This window comes from Phaethon lepturus, unplaced genomic scaffold, assembly GCF_000687285.1.
Source record: "Phaethon lepturus isolate BGI_N335 unplaced genomic scaffold, ASM68728v1 scaffold20900, whole genome shotgun sequence".
NCBI classification, from domain to species: domain Eukaryota; kingdom Metazoa; phylum Chordata; class Aves; order Phaethontiformes; family Phaethontidae; genus Phaethon; species Phaethon lepturus.
In genome coordinates this window covers 19,771-40,017 of record NW_010510169.1, presented here as the reverse complement: position 1 = coordinate 40,017, position 20,247 = coordinate 19,771, and positions in this window count along the sequence as shown.

Here is a 20,247-nt window from a genome sequence, read left to right as displayed (position 1 = left end):
TGTATGTATAGGTTCTGTGTTTTATGGCTGGACTAATTTATTCCACCTAGGAGCAGCTTATCAGTGTTTATGTGTGTGATGTCCATCTGATGCAAGCCAAAGCTGGTGTGAGACAAGGCAAAGTTTAGAGGGGAACTTGCCCAGCTTGGCTGGGGGCACTGGGATCGTTTTCAAGCACACTCAATTTCCAAGCCAAGCCCCATCAAAAGCAGTGGAAACCTTTTAGGTAAATTGGTGGGAGCTGAACCACGACTATACAGAAAGTCTCTGTGTCTGACTGTTAGAGAACTCTGTTTTGAGAGGCTCATCGAATAAAGAAAACCCAAAACTCTTCTATATGTTGTGTTACAAGAACTGTTACTTCCCCTGGATGTTTCATTCTGATTTAACCTGGTGGTTCTTCCCCTGTAATGCTGTTTCCAGCCTGCTTTAGCGTTGTTAGCTTCCTTTGAATCAAGTCAAAGAGACTATTTCAAGAACTCCGTGGGATGGCAGATGGAGTTTGCATCAGGTCTGACATCTCCCTGTCCCACTAACTCGTACTTGAAAATCTTCATATTGGATGGTTTCCATGTCAGATCCATTTGACGTGTCCTCTTATCTCATCAGAGTGGACAGGAGCTGTGTGAAGGGAATAATTCTAAGTCTTTAAGGCTTTCTGGTTGGCTTTGGTAAACCAGATTACAGAGGTACATGACAGGGCTTGGAATAAACGCATAAGTAACATAGGGTTGTGATGAGAGTCGCATCAGCAGCTTTGTGTTCTCTTACTCGTTTCCTTGGTGCAGGATCTTTGTGGTGCCCCGAGAGAAAACGCGAGAGGAGCAGCATATTTTCGGCACTCAGGGGTGCAGTTGGCTTGCTCGGTGAGCTCTGTTTGACTGCTAGCAGTAGTGAGAAGGTAGCATTAAGCTGTTAATCATCTAAAGATATTTGCCTGATTCAGTACCAGGATGGATGGCTTAGCAGAGCTTTGCCTCTGAACTAGTCAACCCTGGCTCAGGGTGCTGGTGTTTGTAATGTGTTCAAGAGAGGCAGCGTTTTGCAAACTCTGAGGTGTGTCCCCACACACCAGGCATCATGTTGTGCAACGTGGGGGAAGATAGTGCTGATACCTCTTCAGGGTTCTTGATAACGTTTAACCGTCCCCAGCTAGGGTGGCTGCTGCAATGTCATCGGGTTTGGGTCCCCGGAGGGGTTTGACAGGAGCTCTGTTCCCAGGGTGGGGTGCAGGGTCAGGCACTGGGGGCAATGTTCGTTTGTCTGGAAGGGTGCCTGGAGTCTGCTGAAGATGCTGTTCTATACCATATCGACTGTTGCCATGAACTTTGGGGCTACGAAGGAGGAGGTTGTTCTGCATAAGGCATCGGGTGCACCTCTGGTCACAGCTGATGCAGGTCTGAACTGGAGTCACGGCTGCTGGAGGAAGAGGCTGAGCGTGGGAGATGCCGATCAGATGTGCTGGTAAATGAGGCAGGTGAGAAAGCAGTGACCAGAGGCTGAAGCTGGCCCTGGTGTGCAGTAAGCGTGTCTGGTTGGAGGGGGTGTAATAATCGTGCACAAAAAATAAGCAGACCTGGGCTATGAAACAAGATGTAGCTTTAACGCTCCTTGCATGATAGCGTCTATTATGAAGGGTCCTTGCCCTCGGCAGAGAGCCATGCTGGAGGATGCACTTTGCAGTATCTCTTCCAGAGAGCTGCTTCTGAACAAACGGGCCCAGTTCAGGTTCTGATCTTTAATATTGTATTGTCCTGCAGCCTTCATCCTCCACCACCTTCTCTCTTTCTTAGGCCTTGGAAAGGCTGTCTTTCCAAAAATTTCAGACATGGTATAAATTGACTGTGTGGCAAAAGGCAGGATTTTTCTCCCTGACTTATGTTTTATTGACCCTCATGTAAATTGGAGAAGCCTCCTGTGAAGTCTGTCAAGCTGGGTCAGCTGCAGAGCGCCAAGTCCGGGCACCCGAAGGACTGGGTGGAGGTGAATTTCTGCGTTCTCTGCAAATGCCTGGCTGGGCTACATGTCACCAGATCCAAGTAGTTCAGATTGCCTTTTATTTTGAAGATGTTGCAGCTTGTGCAAGCTGCTGTGAGGGAGAGGATGAGGCTGTGGCTGAGCTGAGTTCATCTTTAGGAGTTAAACAGGACTTCTGTGCAGTGGTGTTGCAGGAGAAAAAAGAGGGGCTGCGGTGGGGTCAGTCTCGCTGCTTGTGACTCACCCCTCTTATTGCACCAGGTAAACACTTATGTAAAGAGCCATTTATTCTTTTTCTGTCTAGACAACCTTAATGGCTCTTTGATATTGCTTCCTTCCCCATCTACAATGTGCTGATGCCCACAATGCTCCTAAGACGAAGGGAAATTATTTATATTTTAGACAGAGACACAAAGAAAACCAAGGTCTTGCATGAGCTCACACTGAAAATCTGAGGCCAAGCAAGGAGCTGAACGCGGGCGTCCGAAGGGCTCGTTAGCCGGGAGCGCGTGGGGAATGGGAGATGCTGTCGCATCTCTGTGGCAGTGCTGGGCTCCTCTTGCCCGAGATGCTGCTGCAAGTAGTGCAGCCCTTCCCCGCTTCCCGGCTTGTGCCAGGCGGGAGCTTCTGCCCCGGTTCGCTGGCCCGGGGTGTGAGGGCACGCGCTGGGCTACTGCTGTGTCCCTACCTCTGTCCATACCTGGTTCTAGTTACACGTTTCTTTGTGGGGTGTGTTAGGGAGAACGGGAAGGGTGAAAAAATGTGTAGCTTGTGTTGTCAGGAGGTGGATTGTTAAGAACAGAAGAAATCCCCCAAACCTGGCAGGAGGCCAGAAGAGCTGCCCACATTGTGCTGCTGGAGTGCCCGGAGAGACCAGATTCACCATGAAGGGCTCGTAAAGCTTTAGATATGCTGGAGAAGTGCATGGACTGTATCTCTTTGAAACCCTTTTTCTCTAAGTCCTGTTTATGGAAAGTTACCTCTTTGAAATCCATTTCCTTTAAATGCTTTTCTTCTAAAGCTAAAATTAACTTGACTTTAATTTTAAGACGGCTTCGTAACCACTGGACATCCCCAGACGCAGCCCCTGGAGGGAGGGTTCCCCAGGAGGAGATGCTGCAGTTCTTCGGGATGCGGCTGGGGCAGGGGCACGGTGCTCCCCCGCCTCAGCCGACGGCGTGCGCCTTCGGGCATCCCAGGGGAGAGCTCTGCGCTTCCCTTCCCTCGCCAAATAGTGCTGAGATGTGAAGAATTTCCGATTTTGTGCAAGTGAAATATGGTTTAGAGGGGGAAGTTGTTCTGCTTAACCCGGGATACGCCATAGGAAGGGAAGACCTGGAGAAAGATAACAGTACCCAACGCAGTATGAGATGAGGGTACACCGTCTAAGCACCAAACTTTTACACTTGACATTTTCCATCTTCCAAATACTTTGCACATAGGTCCTTCTCCTGGGGATGCATCTGTCCTCTGGCCTTCAGAATTTTGACATTTAACGCTAAAATCTATGGTACAGAAGAGCCCAGAAGTATTGGAGTAGCTATTCTCAGGTCAGTTATTGAGTTTGCTTGGTCTGATGGCTGACACGCTGCAAATCCCTTGAGAACAAGTGACTTGATCCACAAACAGCTTGGCAGAGCAGGAGACAGTTTGGATTTTTGTAGTGGTCAGTGAGAAAGTGTTGGAGAAACAGAATCATTAAAAATGTCAATTCTGGGAAGTCAGATGGTCCTACATTAACTCCAGCTGAGCAAAAGGAATTTATATGCGCCAGTAATGGGGCTGTCAGTTTTACGGTCCATCAGCTGACTCTCTAACCAGCAGTATTTAGACAAAAAGTAAAGCAAAAGATGATATCATCTGTGCCTTTATAAAATAGAATTTGATTCTCCAAAAGCAGTTCTGATGGCCTGCAGCTCTTCCTTCTCCTGCAGGAGAAGGAAGGTCTGAATATGCTTTGAGATCTCTTTTGGTGTCCTGTTCAAGTGCTTTGTCTTCAGAGGTCGCCAGTGAAGGACACGGCAGTACTTTGGGACCTCTCTGCATTGTGTGTGAGATGACTTTGACCTTTCTCTGCTTGTTTCTTGATTTATATGTAGGTGGTGTGTGGTAGGCGAACACTAACTGTTTGGAGAGCATCAGAGGGCAGGAAACTTGGTCGTTCTGAAATGAATAAAAATATATAATTTTTCCCTGCTACCTCTTTTGTGATTAAGTGTTTATACATTACAAGAAGAAATGCAGTTGGTTTAGATCAGTTCAAACCCAGAGAACAGTTTCTGGGTCCTTTAGTTGTTCCTCATGAATGTTGAAGTAGATGGTCTTTGTTGTACACCTCCATGGAGATCAAGGCCCTCTACTTCTGTGTTGGTGATGGCTACTGTGACTGTGCTCTTTTCCCACTTCTTAAGAGTATTTATTCTCTCAGTGTTTGTAAAAGTCCTTATTTTACAGACCATGAGCCAAATCATAGTGACTTAGCTTGAACTGGTGTGGGAACTTAGTGTTCCCCAGGCTCCCAAGCTATTTGTTAATGCCATAGTGCTTGCCTATCGTCCATGTCCCAAGATGAAGAATTCCTGGTATCCATAGTAAAGTAGCAGCAGGAGGTCTAGGACAATTTACTAAGCCTTTTAATTTTGCTGCTTTGGGGCATGCAGTAGTTTGTGCATTCAAAACATATGGAGTTGTTTGGAGTGACAATGACATTTTCATCTTGAGTCATATAGGGTTGTGATGTTTTGAATGTACGGCTCAAGTTGTCCAAGCAGACTTTGTTATGGTGGACTTTGGTTCTCTAAGACATCAACTGAAACCACCAGTTGCTTATCCTAGGCCACCACTAATATTAGATAACAGCAGTAAACAGAGGAGAGACTGATTTGAACCATAAACCTTAACAGAGGAAACTCCATTGTTACGCTCAAAATCTTGTTTTATGGGCACAGAGAAGGCACACCTCATATATGTATAAACCCCACAATTTATTGCTAATATAGTTGAAATACTAAATCTAATCATTATTAGTCCAGATCTAACTATTAAAGGAAAAGAAATAATAATGTAGTTAGGATTGTGACACACACATTCCTTAGTTTCGGTGCTTTATCCTGGTGTTAGGCTCGTCCTTGGTTCTGCGGATCCTGAGGCTGGTGGTTTCATTCAGGGTTTTGTGGTGGGTCATCACCATCTGGAGTCCTTTGCCAGGAGGAATATGGTGTTCACATTGGTCGTTTCTTCTTCCTCACTTTAGGGTCCAGTTGAAGTCATTTTTGTATGTTTGCTAGCATGCTTTTGCACCTTGCTCTTTCTTCAGTGATCTGCAGCTCCATATTACATCTGAATTTGCTATATATGGTGGCTTTTATGTATGTTAGATACTATTTTTTTTGTTTTTCTGTTTACCCTAAACCCATTTTTGTCCAGGTCTACATTTCTTTAACTGACCGTTGGTGTGTTCTTCATATCCCCCTGTTCGTGGCAATGACAATACCGTATTACAGGGCTACGTCATTATGCAGTAGCTTGTAAGAAGTCACCTGAGTTGCCTGGTTCCCCAGCATCCTTTATTGGTTTCCATCTACCCTTGGGGATATTGTACACAGTGGAGTTTGGACTATCTTTGTAGATGGGAATTAAAGATACTAAAAAAGGCAGAGTTTAGAAAGAAGTTATGAAGTGTGACAATGTAATTCTCAACATGCAGTTTCCAAAATACATACCATGACTGCGTTTCATGTATTTTTGTGTTTAGGATCTTAGTTCTTACAATAATAGAAGGTCATATAACTCTCTCACTTAGGTAATGACAAGGTACTTGCATAATAAACACACTTTTGGAATGCAATTTTTTTTTCTAATGGATAAAAAAATATTTGCAGCTCTGAGTCATTAGTTACAGAGAAAATAGCTGTATTGCAGATCTGTGGTCACAAATTATACTGCATAAACCATGTAACGTATGCCACTGGTTAATGACAGTAAGGCAGAGTAGCAGAGGCAGAGTAGTGGAAGATGATGAATATTTGAAATGTCATTTTTACAGGAAGCTGGGATTAATGCTTTTATGGGCAAAAATAACCAGCATTAGGAAGACAGAAGCTGAGACTCAGAAGTTAGTAGTATGTTCTTTAATTGCTGCCCAAAATGGATCTATTTTAAGCACTCTTACAGCTCGCGTTATGGGAACATCAGAGTGCCTTTTAATCTTTAATGCATTTATCTTCTTCATTACCCTGGAAAGGGTTTTTAGAGGGTGGCAAGCGAAAGCACAGAGAGGCCAAGCGACCCCACCGGTTTCGTGCGGGAGCATTTAGCAGGGTAGGGATTTGAACAAGGTGAATGAAATTACTGCTTGGGCATTTCCGTCCTCTTGCTGGCGGAAGGATGTGCGCAACTGCGTTTCTCCCTGGAAAGGGAGCAAAGGATCACATAAAAAGCACTGATGAGGTGGAGTCACCATCCCAAGAAAGGGACTGAGTCCGTAGAAATCCCAGGTGAGAGATGCTGGCTGGAGCCAGGATCAGGAGCGGAGCCAGCAAATTTTTCTTCCCGACCTGTTCGAACTGCCGCTGCCTGCCTCTGTAGCTTTGCCCCGTGTTTATGGGAGTTTTGTTGCGCGAAGTGTTGGCCATGCAAGGTCCGTGTTCCAGACGGCTGCAGACCGAAATGATCAGTCTCGGTAATATAGATGATTATTTTTCCTGTCTTCCTGGATGCTCCAAATAATTCATACAGTTCCATATGTTCCTTGCTAGCTCCTCGTCCCTCTCCGAAGCAGCAGTAGAGCTCCCATCATCAATCTGTGCCTAAATCGAGTTTCTGTTCCTCGTGAGGGATGTGTACTCTGTTTGGAACGGCTTCTTTTTAAACTGTTTTAAGAGATTGTTCATGACTGCCTCTTATTCCTGGAGCAGACTCATATTTAATCAGGTTTGCCTTGTCAAAGGAGATTTTGTATCTAAACACCTGTAAACGATAACAAACTTCTCTGGCAGCTCGGTGTGACGTGCGCTATTGTAATGACCGAGCAGCTCCCAGAAGGGAACAGTTCACATTGCAGGTGGCTTTTTCCTTTCATCAGATTGTATCCTAAGGTGCTTTGGGGACTGCGTCTCCTTCCCCTCTTATTATTGCTTCTTTCTTCGACCTGGCTTTCTCCGACTCCTGCTCTGAAGCCGGACGAGGTAACAAGCCTCGCAGACCCGTCCCGCACGTGCTCTGCAGCGCGGTGCTCGGTGGTGCGGCGAGAAGCAGCCCTGCGCCTCGCGCTGGGACCTTGGACGACGTGACCTTCCAGGAGACGTGGAACTTGGACGAGTCTGGGGCCACGGTCCTGACCTACCACCCCAATCTTCCCGTTTTCCACCCAGCACAAGACTGCCGTGCCCGTGCAAATGAGGCCCAGGTGTGTTAAATGGGAGAAGCCGACAGCGAGCCTGTTCTGCTGTGAATGGGGACGAGGAGTTTCCAGCCACGGAGCACGAACCACTAGTGTGTTGCAGCCACGTCCTTTCTCTTGGAAGTGCCTCAACTCTTGTCCTCAAAGCAGAAATCTAGACCGAGAGAACAGTGATGAGTTAAACAGAAGATTGGAGCGTGTTTTGGTGAAACCCAGTTCTGAAAGCAAGCAGCTATCAGAAACAGGTGAACTAAAGCTGTTGCTTGAGGTGTGTGCTTGCAATTTATCATCAGGAAGGGGAAGAGAGCAGGGGCCTTTCTGCACGGAAACCTCCATCAGGAAACTTGTGCTGATATTTTAGCCTGACATTTTTGGTGGAGCATATCAAGAAACAGCAGCACTATAACATCCTCAGGTACATTACTTTGAAATAGCAGCCTCTCCACAAGGTTTATGTGTCTAGTTAAACCTGTGTCAGAGGAAGACTGGCTAAACCCATTTGTTACCAGCCCTTAAGTGCCACCTCCAGGAGCTGGGGACAGATTTGGAGGCATTTGCTTGGGTTTGGCTCTGCCTTCCCTCTCCCTGCCCGCAAAGAAAATGGGATCTCATCAGACAAGAGGTTAAGCTGGGGTTACTGGCTGTTGCTGGTGGGAATGAAGAGGTCCTGTCCATCCATAGCATTTCTGCCTCTTTTTCTTCAGTTGGGAGTGAGGCGATGTGAAGCCACGGAGAAATTGTCTGCCGGTTTGTGAGAGGAGAGAGGGGACATTGGACACCATGGCTGACATGGTTGGTATGAGAGGTCCCAGCTGAGGTCTAGCTGACTGGGGGAATGTTTCTAATGGATGGTGGGAGTCATGTATGAACCCAAGCCTGAGGGCTGCTGTCATTGCTGCATGCCCTAGTCCTCGCTACCCTGCCATGCAAAAATCTCCTGAAATACCAACAGGGAGGGAGCGACGGCTTCTGTGGTGGAAACGGCTTCCTCTCCAGCTTGGGGCAGGGGAGCCTTAGCCTTGAGTGATGTTTGTGTGTGGAGGGTATTAGGGAAGCTTTGCTGAATGGAACTGGAATCTGGGCCACTGGTGACCTACAATTTGCCTGGCAGACTGCAGCTGAGCAAATTCACCCTTCTCGGCTTGCTGGGGAGCACGGAAAGGCAGCCCACAGCAGCACCAAGCTCCTGGGCTGTCCCAGCACAGGGGTGCCCCTTCTAACAGGCTTTCTGCCTGCACCTCCAGTTGCTCTTGTTGGCCCAAGAAAGCAAAGTTGGAAAACTCAAGCCCATGGCTGAGCGTCTTTGACCTTCTCCAGTTGTCTGGCTCTATCCACCCGTTAGCTACAGCCTTTAGAGTTAGGATGCGTCTGCCTTGGAGCACGGCTTGGCATTTGCTGCTCCAAGTAATTTATCTTGGTTTTTTGCCTGGATTAAAGGATAGGGTCCATTAGTCTGCGCAGAGCTGCGTGCTGCGAAGGCTGGACTGCATCTGCTAACCAAGCACCATCTGGGTTTCTGCACAGCGCGGCGAGGCAGGCATCTTTCTAGACTGTCAGCTGCCTTGGCACTGTCTGTCTGTCCCGCTGTCTGTCAGCCCTACTGTAATATAAATTGTAGTGCCTTCACTCTCTTTTTAATCTGCAGTAATCCTTTTTTTTTCCTCACGTCTGCAATTTCAGCGTATACATGTTTCACATCTCAGTGTGCTTTGCCTCTTCTTCTATCCTTCAGTTTATATGTGTCAGAAAACGTGGCTCCATTTAGACAGAGGAGATCGTTTTCAGCCCTCTCTCGCTTTGGATTTTAGTAATCGCTTAGCTTGATTGAAGAACACAGGCAGGGCAGTAGTTTTCCTTGCATGAGAGTTATTAATTTTTCCTTTATCTATTAGTCTGGGTGGCCTTTGCCATCTAAAAAGAGACTTGTCCTTACGTTGGAGAAATCACATTTATTTTCTAATAGTGATCTATTCTATGGTGCAGAAGCTCTTTCTGTTTTCATGGCATTTCAGCCCTCAAAAAAAAAAAAGGAAAGTGGGATTGTGAAGGTTCATTGGCCATGAATTGCCTCTGTCCTTCTGAGGATTTGCATCAGAGGCTGATCTTTTGGGTTAAAATGTTGGCTCTGTTGCAGAGCCAGTAAGAAACAAATAGAGGTAAAGAGCTCATTGCAATGAGTAGCGGGGAGAGAGAGGGTAATTTATTGGGAAGATAGTTTTAAAATATTCCTTTCTAATGAGAATATAGATACGTTTTCTCTCTGGTTGGGCAGTGCAAACCACAAATGACTGATGCTAAACCTATCTCTCCTCTGGTGTTTGCTCAAATTAAGACCACTTGAGTGTCAAAGGAGATCCACGTTCCTTCCTGGAAGGATGCTCTCTTGATACATTTAAATCCTGCCCTTCCTGAGAGTGAGTTAGGAACACGTATTGGAAATAAGTAAATTGCTTTAGATTTTGATTGACAATAAAATAATTACCTCAAACCTCCAGCAACTGTTGTTTTGCAAAAATGCTGGGTATCAGCATTAATCACAGAGAGGGGTCGATACGGTGAGAATTACTAGAGGCTTTCGCTTTTTACTTTCTTTCTTTTGGCCTTGTTTCTGAATAACTCTAATGACAGCCTCATCCAAGCTTGGGATGTAATAAAGGGTTTCATCAAGGTTGTTCCCCGATAGCCTATCATTTATTTTAATATACCAGCAATGCCATCTGCACCTGAAGGCTTTATTAATGTGAAGCGAGGCCAAGAGCTTCTCCAGTTTTGTGCCTTTTCTAGGTTGCTTTCCCCACATCCCCCCTGTTCCCCTCTGACCGCTCAGGCTGATTTACTCCCTTGGGTGTTTGCACAGTCCGGTTTTGCGGTAGTGGCTGCTCAGGCTTGTGCTTGTTTTTAGCAAGGGGCTCAATGCAATCACTGGGGCTGAGCTCCGTCGTCGTGGCCACCCGTTCTGCAGCCACAACGTGTGTCCCCGGGGGACCCCCCATTTTGTTTAGCGGCGTCACGTGCTGCGCTCCTGTCGCTATCCCCAGAAGTTGGATGTGCTATTGCATCCGTCATACCAGCTTATTGATGCCCATGCCGAGGCGATCCGAATGATGCTCCGAGGTCCCTGTCAGGAAGCCAGCTCTGGCACGTGTGGCATCGTGTGATGGTCCTTCTGCACTTTTGCTGCACGTGCGAGTTATGCTGGCATTTCTCTTTGCATGCTTGAGGACAGGTCTCACACCAGTGGAGGATTTCGACGGCCCTTCGATGTCTTCCCCATACCGCTCCATTGACCTGGCATAGGACTACTCCCCTTGAGTTGCCCTGATTTTATTCACTTTCAACACAGCTATCCCCAAATGCAGACTTGAGCGTGTGCTTTGGTTTAGGATTGAGGAGAGATCTTGGCGTCTGCCCTTCCAGTCCAGGCAGAAGCCGTTTCTTCCTGTGAGTAAGCCTTGGGGGGCAGTTACTTTGTCCTGCTCAGTTCTGGCTTTCCTTGCAACTGTCCATAAGCAAGTTCTGGAAAATGATAAGATAGGATTCAGTATAAATATTCTGTAAAGAAAATATCTTCCTCTTGGGTTTTGTTATTTTTTGTATCTGTAAGAACTGGTTAACTACAGTCTCTTTCTAGTTTTGGTTGCAGGGACTGATGAGTAGAGGGTTGATTATAGCATTAGACCCAAATGAACGGCCTCAATGAAGCAATGCTTTCTGGTTATATGTGCTCTCCCGTAGCCAGAACATCTTCCTGTGAGTGCTGTTTTTGAAGGCTTGATTTTATTAAGTGCAAATAATATGTTATTGATTTAGAAGATGCTTTGGGGTTTAGCGGGTGAAGATATAGTCCTCCAACAGACATCTACTGCCTGTAAATGTGTACAGCTGTGTAACATCCAGGCTGGAGGTGGGTTTCTTTGCCAGACAAAATGCAGCTGCATAGTTCTATACCCTTCACTGTATTTATTGTAGCCAGCAATTGCGTTCCTGATTGCAGCCTTCCTGGGAGACTCGTGTGGTCTTATGCCTCAGGCATATGTCAAGTTACAGAGCATCAGCTGAAGCACGGTAGCTGCTTCTGCATGTGGGCTTAGTCTGCAGCGACCTCAAGGTGATGTACCATCACCCGGCCACAGCCAGATGAGCTGAGCTAGGTCAGAGCACCTTACGTTTTCCATCGGCTGGGAATGTGCCTGTGGCTGGTCTTTGTGGCTCAGGTATTTTGTGATGACCTCTTAAGTCACTGTTTGCAGTGACTCCATGGTGAGTCAGCCTCGTTCAGCCATACGTTGAATGCTTCAGTACAACTGCAGCGCGGAGCAGGAGAGGCAGAAAGGTAATTTAACTAGACAGAGGCAAGCCAGGAGCATTTTTTGCTGAGGTGCATATCTTAATGGAGCAGATAAAGTCAGAACCCCAGCTACAAAAACTGAGCATCAGTTCTGGTGACTGCTCTGGTGGAGCCTCTTGTCCCACAACCTTGGAGATGCTACGAGGTCTGTGAAGACCCTTCTCCAGGACTGGGTACCATTTTGCTTCACGCTTAGTGGGGCTGTGTCACTGGCTCCTCATGTTTGACTTCAAACTTTGCATCCTGACAAGCTCAGAGCAAAAGGCCCAGTGGTTAATTTTGGCCCAGGTTTAATGTCTCAAGCCATGGTAGATCACCTCTGTGCAGGAGGAGGTGCTGGCCTGGCTGCAGGCAGGCTCTGACAGCACCGAGCGCAGAAATGCCTCTGGGGCAGCACTGGGCTTGGGATGCAGCCGCGTGGCTCCTTCCCAGGGCACTGCAGGGGATCCCGTCCCCGGGGATGTCTCCCGGAGCCTTCACGGCAGCCGGTGGGAGCTCCTGGGACACTGCATAAGCAGTACTAATTGACAGAAGCAATGATTAGTTATTAAGGTTTGATTATTCGCTACTGTATGGACTCTGAAGATGAATATGAGGGTTTAAAAAACAGTGGGACTCTTAATTCTTAATATATTCTCAATTTGCTTCAAGACATCCATTATAGTGTCCGCTCTTGTATCCTATCCCGAAGATACCAACAGCTGCTCAGAGAAGAACTGTGCTGTGGATTCAGCGTTCCTGTGGTGCGGCCTCGTTCCGCTTGAGGATAAGAAGAAAGGTTTACAAACCAGGCATGAGTGCTCCGGAGCCCGGCTGGAAGCCGGGTTGCTGTTTGCAGCACCCTGCGACGTGGTGGTCGGTGCAGCAGGGCTTAGGGCCATGCCTGCCTTGCTCGCCGAGAGGCCGCGATGGAGCTATTCACGCCGTTCTGCCCCGGTTTCTCCAGGGTAGCAGAGCTCCTCGGGCTCTCCCGCTCCCCCGGACAGCCCAAAGGAGACCACGCGTTCCTGCCGACAGCGACGCCGGGTACGGTACGTAGGGTGGGTGGGCAGGACTGTCCCCTTGTCCTCACCCCGCCGGGACGAGCCAGGAGAGGTCTGCAGCTAGCCGAGTGCTGCTGGGGGTGCGGGAGTCCCTCCGGGTGACCTGCCAGCTGAGCTGCTCTGCCCCGTGCTGCTTAAAACCAGACTTTACTAGTAGGGTTCCCAGCTGGACCCATCCTAGCCTGTCCCGGGCCCCGGGTAGCGATGCAGAGGTTTTCTTCACAGTCACTTGGGGTGGGTGGGCGTGAATGCTCAGAGTAAATATCCCTGCTGAGTCGTGGAACAAAACAGGACTTATTTATGCCCAGGTGAGTAGGAAACTGTAGATAACATTTCCGAAAGAGATCCTGGAGAAAATCCTGGGACCACTCAGGTTCCAGGGGGAAATTTAGGCTGAGAGTTATTTTTATGGTTAGTCCTGTCACCGTAAGAGGGTGAATTTGGATGGTGATCTGGGGAGTCTGTTGGCAAAGAGTAGAAATTAAATCAAATCCTCTGCTCTAAATCCTTATGAGAGGAAGGGGAGGATGGTACATTAGGAACAGTGGTCTGGTGGGATGTGGGGGAACAAAGGAACAGAGAGAAAAGTAACAGCCATCATTTTGACCCTAAATACTCAGTGCCATCCTGCCTGTCTGGGAAAGGATACAGTGGAGTTGGAAAAGGAATGTGGAAGAAGAAGGGTAACGAGAGATTAGCCAGAAGGATAAAACAACAAGAAAAACCAGAGGATTAATGGCATTCTGTGCAAGGAATGACTACACAGACCTTGACCATGGCTGGTAAAACCAGAGGAGTTGTTGAGCAGCGGAACAGCGAGTGACCGTCCCCTGGTACCAGCCCTGGGGAGCATCAGGTGGAACAGGCAGGAGGAGGCAGGTTCATGACAAATGATGTGAGACTTTGCTCAGAGCACCCTAACTGCGGGAGAACGCCTGTCCCGAGGATGCCACAGCTTGTGGCACAGCTTTTCCATTTGGGTAGGCGATTTCACAGAGGAAGAATCTGTCCCTATCTTTCAACCTGCGTCCGGCTCCACGGGTCTCTGAGGCGCAAGGCACCGGGTGCCAGCAGGGTGTGTAAGGGCAGCGTCGCTGTGCGATTGCCCCGTTCATGAGCTTTTGCTGTTGGCCACTGTCAGCCTTACTAAGCCAGCCAGACCTTTGGTCTGGCCTGGACTGGCTGTAAGCGGAGCCTGGTCTCCTCATCTATTTAATTACTGGAAGTGCTGCTTTTTTCGTGTGTCCTTGAGCAGATCACTTACCCGTCCTGAGTTCTGGTGTTCATAGACGGGACAATATCGACGCTGCTGTGGTGGTTTATTCATTTAGGTTCTTTTGGGTAGATACTGTCTCTCTTTACATATTTGTAGAGCATTTATCATGAGTGTGTCATCTCAGATGGCCTTTCAGCTGTCACAGTAATGCAAATAATTAACAAGAAATTCCTTCTCTTCCTCCCTTTATTTTATTTTGCTCATAAACAAAATGTTGACAGTTGCTGAGACAAAATTATGCATTGAAGCCTGCTAAAGAGGAAAGCCGTGACCTCTGGATCAGCTGTAAATTGCCGCTGCCTGGAGAGTGAGGCAGGGAAGTATCAACCGTGTGTTTGCCCTGCCTTTAGGCTTTTCTGTGAGCATCTGCCTTCAGAGATGGGATGCAGGCTAAGCTGATCCAGTGCAGCCGTTCTTACATCCTCTTCCTTCAGCACCAGCTTCCCCCTGCAGCCCTTAACCATATGCCAGGGGCAGAAACCCCGGACACTGTCCGGTTCTGTGCACCGGCGGGGAGATGTGGCTCGGTAGGTAACGGCACCTCCCACGGCGCTTATCTGCACAGTGTCTTTCAGATTCACCAGACTCTCCATAAAACATTTTTATACTGAAATCAGAGGCGTGACCTCGTTGATAATTTAACTCAGGGACCAAAGACAAGCAGCTGAGTACGGATCTCAGTGTAAGTTTACGTCGTCCCCTTCGCTTGCTGAGGACTCTGCCCGTTTTCTTTTGTGGCCGGTCTGCCCTGCAGTTGTTGTCGCTGCTGGGCTGAGTTCATTTCCCGCTTGCAGCACAGGAGGGATCTTATCTTAAGTCTTCAATGCAGAAAAGCTGGTGCAATAGCACAGAAAGTAATGGCATTTTCAGCAAGGCACCAGATAGGTTTGCTTTGCTCTGTTTCGCAGGGTCTTGTTTGCTGTTCATAGATACCAGAATGGAAATTTTTTTGTATGCATAAATTGCCTGTGGATTCCCAAAGCTGCCTGGGTTATGGGTCCTACAGCTCATATGGAAATGTGTGCTTTGTTGCTCCTTGGGCTTTGGTAGATCTGTTTGTTATCTCTTAGAAATGGACTTTCAAAGTGAAACTTCTCCTGTATTCCTTTGAGTTCAAGTAAATGTGGACAAGTAGCATTTCTCAGTCAAGGGACAGATTTATAAATCGGGATGTTGTGATGTGGTCCGTCGATCAAACTCCTAGCTAGGCTTGGTCATTAATTACCTAAATCTGTCAACCAATTCACAGCCTTCTAGGATAAGGTCAGTAATTTATCTTCCATGTTTAGGACTAAATTTTGGAAGTACTTTGCAGTTTAACCATTCTCTGTACCTACAAAGAATTGCAGACTTTCGGTGGCCTGTAGAGGTTTTGTTTGTGCTGTGGAAAAGGCAGCCTTTCCCCAGGGGATTCCCTGTGCAGAATCTTCATAGATATAAACTAAAAAAATGCAGTTTATTCTGGCACAGCGCTCTCCTGACCGATGGACTGTGTGTGATATTTTCAAAACAGCCAAAGGAAACTTCTGGTTCCCAACCTTTTCTTGGCTTTGTGTATTTCTGAAACATGCTGTTGGATAACAATTTCCTTCTCTGGGAAGGCTATTAACATTGCCTTTGAGATTAGAGCTTGTTCACTGACTTCTTTGGAGGATTTTGCAAGACCTGTTGGAAGATAAGCAACCAGCCCTCTGCTTGAAGTCTGTTGAAATGTGTGTCCTTCTCCAGGCTGATTACTTTTTGCATGAAACATGGAGATTTATCTGCAGTCTAGGAGATATCAAACCCTGGCAAAGGTCTCTAAATATTTCATAGTGCCTTCTCCTGCTGCTTCTACTTGCCTTTTTTGACCTTTGTTGCATCCTCTTCCCTTGTGGGCTGTGTCCTATAAACCTTCCAGACTGGAGGTCAGAGTTGCCCATGGTGAGTTTGGTCTAAGATCTCCCATCTCCCCATTTGCCTGGGGTCCAAGAGAGTTTCTTGCGTGATGGAGCATGTAGCCTGGCACACCCCATCACCTGGCAAGAACCTGGAGGTCTCAGGAGGAGTTGGCTGCCCCACAGCTGGGCATGGGTCTTGAGGGAAGCTCCCTTTGAGCTCTGACCTTGTTGTGTGTCTCACTTGGTGGGCACAAAGCAGCTCGTCAGTACGAGGTGAATGACTCCTGCCTGGTGCCCGGGGCCATGGAGGAGAGAGGCTGTGGCATTGCTCTGCTGACACGTAAGGGTCAAGTCAAGCTGCAGAGAGGTGGTCATCACAAAGAAATGAGGTTGCATATGGTTGGAAAGCCTGTACATATGGATTCAGTTCTTCAGTGAATCTACTGTCCTTTAAAACCACAGTGCGATCAGGCCACTGCAAAAAGAGTTTAAAGTGTCTAAAAAGTGTCCTCTGCCTGTTCCTTCCTTGGGGCTTGTCCTTGCCTTCTTTGTATGTCTGTCTCTGCAGGGTTTGTCTTCCTCGAGGAAGAGGACCATATGTACATATCCATACAACACTTGTCAAGTCAACAGAAAACTTTCTGGCCCATTTCATGGGCTTTGGAAGCTAAGCAGTACAGAGTGGCCATCAGCATGTAGATGATAAACATTTGCTGCTACTTTGAAAGCGGATTAAGCTCTGAAGCTTTATCCAGATAATTTTGTGAAGGTTCTTGCATGTCAAATCATTTCTTCATTTTTTGAACAGATGATGGCAGCAGAATCAGGAGTTTATTCAGAGATACTCATATTCTAAAACGTCTTCTTAGAGCCACATCGTATCACTATCCTAATCAGAGAGTGGTCTCTGACCAGTTCCAGTCAGGGTAATCCCCTTGCAGTGTAAGTAAATTGTTACAGATTACCTCAATCTGCTTGGAGAAACACCAGGTCCATTCATTCCTGAGCGGAAGGATTGGGATGGAGAATGCCGCAGCACCGGGTGTGGGTGCTCGGTGGCAGCAGCAAACCCCACGGAGACTGAAGTCACGCAGACGCTAATCTAGCCTTCTCCGCTGAGCAGGATCGGTGCTCTCTGCCATATGTGAAATAAATGGAAAATGCAAATAACAGACAATCTGAGGATAAATTAACCCTTTCATTTACAGCACCATGCAGAGCTTTTCTGGGATTGATTTTACAAGGTTCAGTGGGTGGCAGCAAACTTCAACAAGATTTTGGGATATTCATTTGTCTGTAAAGTCTCACCCATAATAGGTTAATAGGTGTTGCAGAGGAAAGGGAAGTTTTGCTTCTCTGCAGCCCTGGATTCGCCACTCCATAGCAATTAAATTTAGTATATGAGGACCTAGATTGAAGGTACAAGGCCAGAGGGATGTGGAGGTAGGGCCGGTGCTTGGTTCGGACTTTCCTCTCTCAAGCCAGGGCACCTCTCCAGGGCATAGATGAAATCTGAGGAGGAACCAGGACTTGCAGGGTCCAGGTGACGGCCAGGCACTGTACCAGTTTGCTGTGCAGTGCTGAGTCCCACCGGTATGGTTTTATACCATCAGCCCCAGGGAACCACATCTGTTTGTTGCAGGGTTCAATTTGGCCTCATGCGGAACAAAGCAAGCCAGGTTCTATCACGGCGCGTACCCTGAAGTTGCCAATTTAGCCAGTAATCAAAATTCCTCCTCTCCTTCAAAGCATTCCCCTTCAGAGACTTTTCACAGGATCAGACAGGATCACAGGATCATTGAGGTTGGAAAAGACCTTTAAGATCATCAAGTCCAACCATCAACCCAACACCACCATGCCCACTAAACCATGTCCTGAAGTGCCACGTCTACATGTTTGTTGAACACTTCAGCGTGGAAGTGTTTGAGATCAGCCGTTTCCCCCCATGCAAGCTACAAAGGCAGCTGCCTTCTCCACCTTTTGTCTACCAGATATACTTGTGGCTCCTTCATTTGGATAGCCCAGCATCGGACTGTCATGTTCTGCCTCCTAGGAGAGTTTTTGTCGTCAAACTCGCTGTATCCTCAGCTAGTACAGGCTCGGTGAAACCATTTTGGTTTGATTGCCGTCAGGTGTCTGAGTCATTATTACCGAGGAATACCCACCGGCTTTGAACGTTGATTGCCTCATGGCCTAATTTTCATTAAGAAGCTTTGCTATTAACTGAATGGGAAGTGTCATGGAGATAATTTTTATTATGACAGTAGAATAGGACTTTGGGTGAGGTTGGCAGAAGAACTCAGCACTGGTCTGAACCTCTTTGTGGTGACATGCAAATTCTTCTACTCAGCTGGAACAGAATTATATCTGTGCTAAAGATACTTGCAGATTTTGCCCGTGCTTTCTTCACTGGCTTAGGGTCTTCCTGCCTCCATTTGGCTGTAAATACATCCCGTTGGTGCTTTCAGGTTTGGATTTCCAGGCAATAGATGAAGATAACACTGCTTGCTTATATTAGAGAACTGTTGTGAGTGCAATTAATAAAGCTGCAAAGCTGAAAAGTAGTGGAAGAGCTAAATTTCATTACATAATGAGACCTCATTCACAGTAAACGATGTGAAAAATGATTTCTTGCAAAGAATAACAAATTACCATGGTTTTTAGCCTAATTGTAGATGCTTGATTCTAATTTGTTATTTGTCATTTCCATGTTAATGAAGAGTTTTAGATATAATTACTGCATTTATGGCAAACAACACATTATCATTTTCCATTGCTTGTGAAACACCGCCTTCTTTAGAAATAGAAGATCTGAATAATTATCCTCATTGTGCAGCTCCAGGGACAGCTCTACAAGCAAGCGTCCAGCTCCCTCTGCAGAACAGGTCTTGTGCAAGATGCTTCTCAAAGGTGGCTGATCTCATTAACCCTCTTCTGCATTTGGGGAGCGGAGACTCAGAGACATGAAGTAACTTCCCCAGGGCGCTGGCCAGTGCTCCTGGTGCCCAGATCCCTTCTGGACACCATCTTCTCTTCATCACTCATACAGTGCAAAAGGCAGCCGGAGCCACCATTTTGGTTGACACTAAGTTTCCCGGTTTGTCCTAGTTATTGTAGGCAGGGAGATGATCCTCAAGCCCCGTTCACTGGCATATTGCAGAGAGTTTGCTTGATTAAGGCTGGGTTTGACTCCCATTGGTGGTGATGGGAGAGTTTCATGGGTTTCTAAGAGTATCTCATCTAAGGCCTGGAAAGTCCTGGTATGATAAGAAGCCCATAACTGCTGCTTTAGAACAAAGCATTGTAATATTTATGAGTTCCCCTGCCCACACTGATTGTGGATTTCCATTGCATTGATAGATGTGATAGTTCCTGATCCTGCGTTTTAGCTACATCCCTTCTGTTTGTCTTGCCCCATCCAACAACAGGGGCAGCCCAACCTGGGCTTGTCTCCATGGAGTGGCAAAAGGCAATTTTGAGAAGCTTTGATGCATAGCAGTAGGAGGGAGTGGTCCTAGCACACTGACTTGAGACGCTGGTGAACATGTTGCTTCTCTGTGATGGGTAGCTGTTCCATACCATCCTCTTCCACTGGCAAGCTCCATCTCAGAGCTACTTTGAGGTTTGGCCAATGAGAGGAGCCTTGTTGCTCTGATAATGAGAAGCCTTTGACTTTCCAGTGTCAAGTGTCCGTGATCCCTTTGTCCCTGGAGCAACATGGTTATATAGTGTAACTACATCATCTCCATAGCTCTTCTTCCTGTCCTGGTGCTTGCACACTAGGACGTGCTTATAGAGTGAAATTCTGCACGCTTTCAGCCTTTGCTATAGCTGAATGAGCCAAACTTTTCCTTTTAAGGTTCTGGTTTTGCATCCTACCACTGGGACAGTCTGAGCACGTCTGTTATGAACATCTCCTGTATGTGACTTTTCATTACCTGTATCAGCACTAGTGTGGCCAGCAGGAGCAGGGCAGTGATCGTGGCCCTGTACTCGGCACTGGTGAGGCCGCAGCTTGAATACTGTGTTCAGTGTTGGGCCCCTCACTACAAGAAGGATGTTGAGGTGCTGGCGCGTGTCCAGAGAAGGGCAACGAAGCTGGTGAGGGGTCTGGAGCACAAGTCTGATGAGGAGCGGCTGAGGGAACTGGGGTGGTTTAGTCTGGAGAAGAGGAGGCTGAGGGGAGACCTTATCGCTCTCTACAACTACCTGAAAGGGGGTTGTGGTGAGGTGGGTGTTGGTCTCTTCTCCCAAGTAACTGGCGATAGAACGAGAGAAAATGGCCTCAAGTTGCACCAGGGGAGGTTTAGATTGGATATTGG